Source organism: Panthera tigris, chromosome B4, assembly GCF_018350195.1.
Source record: "Panthera tigris isolate Pti1 chromosome B4, P.tigris_Pti1_mat1.1, whole genome shotgun sequence".
Taxonomy (NCBI): Eukaryota; Metazoa; Chordata; class Mammalia; order Carnivora; family Felidae; genus Panthera; species Panthera tigris.
The window spans coordinates 1,881,840-1,888,632 of record NC_056666.1 but is presented as its reverse complement, the minus strand read 5'-3'; positions in this window follow the sequence as shown (position 1 = coordinate 1,888,632).

Below are 6,793 nucleotides of genomic sequence, written 5' to 3'. Positions count from 1 at the left end.
ATTAATGAGGCAACCCGGTCATGATGAAGTATCCTCGTTATATATGGCTTTATTAAGTTTGCTGGTATTTGGTGACTTTCTTGAGTCTTAATTCAAGAATGTCATTAATTTCCTTTCTTATACTCTCCTTGAGTGATTTTAGTGTCAGGGACATGCTGGCCTCATTAAATGAAGTCAAGCCCCTCCCTTTCTCTGTGTCTTTTTGTAAAGGGTGTTATTATTACATCTTCTTAATATGCCACTTTTAGGCTCACAGAAACCGAAGGGAAGGTACAGAAGGTAGACTTAAGCCGTGCGCCTGGACACACAGCCTCCCCCGCTGTCAGCAGCCCCCACCTGATGGTACCTGCCTCACAACTGATGCACCCACAGGCACACGTCACAGTCGCCCTGCCTCCACCACTTACAGTAGGGGTCACTGTTGGTGCCACACATTCTATGGGTTCGGACAAACGTATAACAAACGTATAATGACACGTACCCACCATTATGGCATCACACAGTGTTTTCTTAAAATCTTCCCTTTTTTTTTTTTTTTTTTTTTATTCCCTGGGAACGGTTACGTGAGACCGGAGTTTTTCCTACCTAAATATTCAATACTTTTGATGGTAAAGCCATCTGGACTGGGATGGGTGCTTCCTGTGGGTTTCCCACCTCTCTTTTTATGAATGATGTTAAAGTGCAGCTTTGATTTTTTTTTAAAGCTTCAAATACTCAATTTTTTTTTACGTCTCATTCCAGGTATATCATATTTTTAAAATGTTTTTTGAATTTAAATTTTCCAGTTTACTTACAGTAGTTTTTCCAATTTTCCTTCTATAATCTCCTTAAAAGCTGTAAGCACTGATTTGGTTTTTTCCCGGCTGACACTGTACATTATGAGCCTCTCTTTATATGGTGTCTTTCTCAAAGCCTAATTTTAATCGAAAATCAATCCCTCCCCATTTATTGCGAAATATTTCCCTATCTAATACACAAGACTCGTTACACTGAAAATACCATTTTGTATATCGAACTTAATGATATTCCAAGTGCTGAAATGTTATAAAAATCTGTTAAGATATTACAATCTCCCATGTCTGTTATCAGAGCTCTCCAGCAGCAATTTCTGGCATGATGGAATCGATCTATATCCGGGGAGTCGAGAGGCAGGCACTAGCCTCAAACAGCTGTTGAGCCCTTGAAATGTGACCAGTGCCACTATCTTTAATTTAACCTAATTCTGGTTTATATTTATCTTTAAATAACTGCATGTAGTGTTGGTGACCACTCTACTTAATTTTGCAGAATTCTCAACAATGAAAAATGTACACAAAATAATCGAAATAACCAAATCCATATGTATTCTTTTTTTAAGTTTGTTTATTTATTTATTGAGAGAGAGAGAGAGAATCCCAAGCAGGCTCTGTGCTGTCAGCACAGAGCCCAACATGGGGCTTGAACTCACAAACCACAAGATCATGACCTGAGCTGAAATCAAGAGTCAGATGCTTAACCACCTAAGCCACCCAGGTGCCCCTTTATTCATTTTTAATTTCAGAATATCTTAGTGAATTTTAGGAAAAAATACATTACATTGTACAAATATGTTCAGCAGGATGACAATACTATTTTCCAATTCTTCAAATGTTAATAAACTAAAAATTATTGACATAAAATATTTTTTAATACTTATTTATTGATTTTGAGAGAGAGAGAGAGAGAGAGAGAGAGAGCGAGCCTGTGCCTGAGTCAGGGAGGGGCAGAAAGACAGAGAGAGAGAGAATCCCAAGCAGGCTCTGCCCTGTCAGCACAGAGCCTAATGCAGGGCTTGAACACACAAACTGTGAGATTATGACGCTTAACTGACTGAGCCATCCTGGTGCACCCGTTGATATAAAATTCTTAACCCAATTCCTTACTTCTACCTTTATCAGGTAGAAATGTGTGTGTGTGTGTGTGTGTGTGTGTGTGTGTGTGTCTGTGTGTGTGTGGTTGAGACGAAATGTTGGAAAACATCTTTATCTCGGTTTTTTTTTCAAAATTTAAATCTCTAAATCATTTTGATCAAAGTCCAGAAGTCACCTTCTGACCCCATCTGTGTCCATGTCAGGCGGCTGAACAGGTGTGTGGGCGGATGGGTGTGGCCGCCTGTCTTCCGAACAGGACACAAGATCAGAGGGTGGCCTGACCCCGCTCAGCTACCCCGGGGCAGAGCAGAAGATGCCACTTGTCCTGAGAGGAGCGAGGGGGCTCCCAGCGGTCAGCAAGGTCACCCCCACCTCCCGCGGTAGCTCCATCACGTGCCTGCCGCAGGGAAAGGCAGTCGAGTCGACTCAGGGGACGAACCACGTGGACAGCAAGACCTACACAGAGTGGCAGGTCTGGAGCCCCACTGGTGAACTGCGGGCATTCTGGCTAAGACCCACCGAGAGGCCGGGCACATCCTGCACCCCCTGCCAGGGGCAGAGGGGGCCACCACAGGGAGTGTCTGCACTTCCCACCGGCTACTTAAGCCAGGTTGCCTGTCGCTTTGCTTCTACAGATGCGAAACCACCTGATGGGTGTGGAATGACTGCTTTTTCTCTCTTTCTTCCTTTTCCATCACTACCCATCTGATGTGTCTTCCCTGACTGGCTCACTGCTCTCTGTTCACATCAAGCCGGGCATTGAAAGTTTGGCCACGCTGAGGTCACTGCCTTCCCTGTCTCCTTCTTCAATCAGTGGCTTCGCATACACCTGTTCTGTTAGCAATGATTGTATTAACTCAGTCTTGTGCTTAGTGTAACTTTTAAATATCACTCAGGATTTTAGAAACATTTTAGAATAAAAGGAATTCAATAGCTTTTCCCCTAGCGATTATTATCAACTAAAATGAAATATGTGAGATGACTCATTTTTAAAACAAGTGAAAAGACTCGGTAATAAGCTATGCCAAGCATGTACCAAACCACGAAATCTGGCATCACAGAAAAGTATCAAATCATACTCGCTTTATTTATCACCCAATGTTGGGGGCTCCTGGGTGGCTCAGTCGGTTAAGCCTCCTACTTCAGCTCAGGTCACGATCTCGTGGTTTAAGGGTTTGAGCCTCACGTCAGGCTCTGTGCTGACAGCTCGGAGCCTGGAGCCTGCTTCGGATTCTGTGTCTCCCTTACGCTTACGCTCTGTTTCTCTCTCCTTCAAAAATAAACATCAAAAAAAAATTTTTTTAAATATCACCCAATGTTTCAACTCAGAAAGACCAACTCTTCTGAAGACAGTTTCTCCCAAATTACATATATTTGAAAAAGAAGAACTTAACAAGGAAACAACATAAAAAATAAAAAAAGTAAGAAATTTTTAAAAATCCAGAAATGCTACAATTACTAAAGTAAGCAGAGAGAAGTTGAGTAGCAAAAACATTTTACATATGCAATCTCTTCATTACTGTTTTATAATGCCTCATTTTACATATAAGCCTTACTTTAAAGATGAGCTCCATTTTATATTGTAAAATGAGGCAGCAGAAAACAGCACTGGGCTTGAATTATTTAATAAACATGGCCAGAATATTGGTTTTATGGAAAAATATGTACTCCCACTATTCATAATCTAATTCTGGATGGGTTAAGGAGATAAGAGGGAAAATCAAAGCATGAAAAGAGAAGGAAGTGTTGATTAATATTTATCTGATTTCTAGGTGGGGAGAGCCTGCTGAGCACAAAGAAATGAAACCTGATTTAAAGCAGGATTTGATCGTAGATTATTTCTGGTGATGCCGGCTGCTCAGAGAGCAGAGCCTGGGGCTGGTGAGCACAGGCCTGCAGGCAGGAGGGGTCTGGCCACCCACCCAGAACAGTCAGTGTGGACCATCAGCCCCTCCCCAGAGTCCCCACGACCAACAAAGAAGTGTACGAGAGCACTTTCATTGCGTGTCATGCCCGGGGCTCCGTCCCACGAAACATGAGATCATGGCCTGGGCTGAAACCGAGAGTCGGATGGACATTCAAGCTACTGAGCCACCCATGCGCCCTGGATATCACACTTTGACGTGGCCGATTGGCAGGAAGAGGTTTTAAGAAATGTGTAACTCGGTGATGTCAAGAGGATTTTTGGCATAACTTTGGGTCAAGGGATTTTGGTAAACTCAACCCGGCAAAGCAACAGATTCATAAGTCACTGTGTCTCTTGTCAGGATCTAGGGTGATCCTGTCGTGCCCTGCAGTGTTTGGGGCTAAAATACATGCATCCCGGGGCAGGCTGGTCCCTTTGTGTAAGTCTGTGCGGGCCTCCTACAGACGCTTCATTATTTCCCGAAGCGAAAGGGGAGGGTCACGTGCACGGGGGCTGCTTTTTCATCCACGTTGCCAGGGATACTTTCCACCGTGGAAGATTCAGAAAAGGATGGCTTCATGGTATTTATCACCGTCTATAATAAGTAGATACCAGAACAACGGCATTTAAATATCCTCTGCGTGGGGCGGGGCAGGAGTCATCAAGTATGAGTATCTCCTGCGTCGGTTTCCACAGAACCTCGTGTCCCACACTCACACTCATGCAGAAACTCAACGCCAAAAAGAGATCGGCGGACTTGAGACTGGTGGCAGGAGAGACCAGAGGCTACTAACCGCATCCCTGGACGGCTGGGAGCGAGGTCTGCACCGCGTGGGTCACAGGCTGACCGCAACCCTCACGACACCTAGAATCTTTTTTTTTTTAATGAAAATGTTATCTGTCTCCGTCTGCAAATGTGGGGCGAAAATCACTTCCAGAGCATCATGGCGTGGTTTATGACGGTAGTTTTCCCAGCTTCACTCCAGCCAATGGCCTCCTTGGAATGTTTTTTAAACCTGAGCCAAGAGGTACCCAGTTAGCCATGATTTGGGTTTGTTTGTTTGTTTTCGGAAATTGAGATGTAACAGGCAGTTACAAATTACGTGTGTTTAGTTTGTGCTACTGTTGGGTAACTGGATGTGCGCGTGCACTGGGGAATAATCACGACAAGCCAGTCAACACAGCCAGCGTGTCTCAGGTTACCTTGTGCATGGGGAGAGCCTGTGACATCTGCCCCATCGGCAAGCTCCCGGGAGGCGACGGCAGCCAGCCTTCGCAGAAGAAGAAGGAACAGGTGGACGCCGACCCAGGGCTCCCGGGTGAGCGCAGGCCCGTGCAGCTCCACAGACCTGCGTCCTGCAGCCTCGCCACCTGTCACATGCGCTCATTTTCGAGGTCCAACGGGTGGAAATCAGCACCCACCCGGTCAACGTCCACCCACCTGCCTTCCTGCCTCCGGCCTTTGCTCGGCCTGGCGGGCCCCACCTCCCCCCACACCAGGCTTCATTTCCCTCTCCCTCCTGCAGGCGACCCAAAGCCCCGAGGGGCTCCTCGCTGCGGCTCCATGAAGCCATGTCCGGCCGCCTCTGCACATTTTGCCCCTGACCTCAGGTACCTTGTAAATCACCTTGTCTTTGAAGTGGAGCCCGTGAGACCCGCTTATTTAGAATTCTCTTCTATCCAACAGAATGGTGAGCAAGGCTCACTGATCCATATCCTGAGTGGACATCACTTCTTCCCACAACTCCCTTACTTGTCGTGTGCTCCCTGCACCCCCCAACGTCCAGACGCCTAGCACCCGGGTTCTCCGGCCCACTGCACACGCCTCTATTCCCGTCAGCCTGGTGCCCTGGGTCTCCGCTCCCCGGGCAGCTTCCCAGGGCCTCTGCTGGGATTCCCAGCAAAACCTCCTTGTAAGTAACTGAATCTCATGGCCGTGGTAGGTGACACCCCCCCCCCATCCCGTCTCAACCATTCTGGACGACAGACCAGCACGTGTGGCAGGGAAGGCGCACGTTGTGACTCGGGTAGTGTTTTCCCGTGAGCGCCCCTCACCTCCCTCAAGCGGCTAGGACTCGGCCCCTCCCAGAATTCCAGTTGAATAAGCACTCCGGTGTCCCACCTAGGATGCAAAGCAACCCACCCCTGCTCTAACGTGCTATAACCTGTGAGCGGTATCAGTTTAACAAGAGCGAGGCAGGCAGCGCGGTAAAGGATGCCGATGGGGCTGGACAGAGATCAAATAAGAAGGTGGAGCTGAGGGAGCCCCAAGGAAACGTCTACACTGTGGACGTCTACACTGCAGACGCTCAGGGCGCGTCCCTCCTCTCTCCACTCAGCAACGACCATGGCGTTCCCTGAGCGTCCCAAAAACTCACCCAAATACATAACATACACGGTTGACCCAAGTAACGAAACATTTATGTGCAGAACACATGAATATATGTGTATCCACTGGGCATATGCTAACCACCCATTTGCAGGAACCAGCTATTTGTGACTTGTTTTGAGGAAACGGGTTAATATTACAGGCAAACAGGCAAATTTAAGTAAAACAAATCAAGCCTTACATCATATGCTAATTTCAAGCCGTAATTTCCCTTTCTTTATGCAGTAGTGAACCCTCAAATCTATAAACACAATGCTTACAGTGTTGTATTTTATTTTGACTCGTGAATGCCGTTGCATAGCCGGTGCAGTCGAAACTCTTAAACGTGAGGGCTGACACTCACCATCGGTGTATCTTTCTTTATTTAGAGTAACATACCTGTACGCTCAAAACAAACGCCTTAAGGTTTGCCCAAGTTAGAATTTATATTAAGTAAGACTTCTTGCAGGAATATGTATGCGTTAGCGAATTTGCAATCGTCCAGGCCCCTTGCCAGTAATGAAAATTATTACAACTTCAAGCACGCACAAAAGTATACCGCTTATTAATATGAGATATTGAAAATGAAAATGGTAAAGGATGTTCTATTCCATTGAATTTTTTCATTTC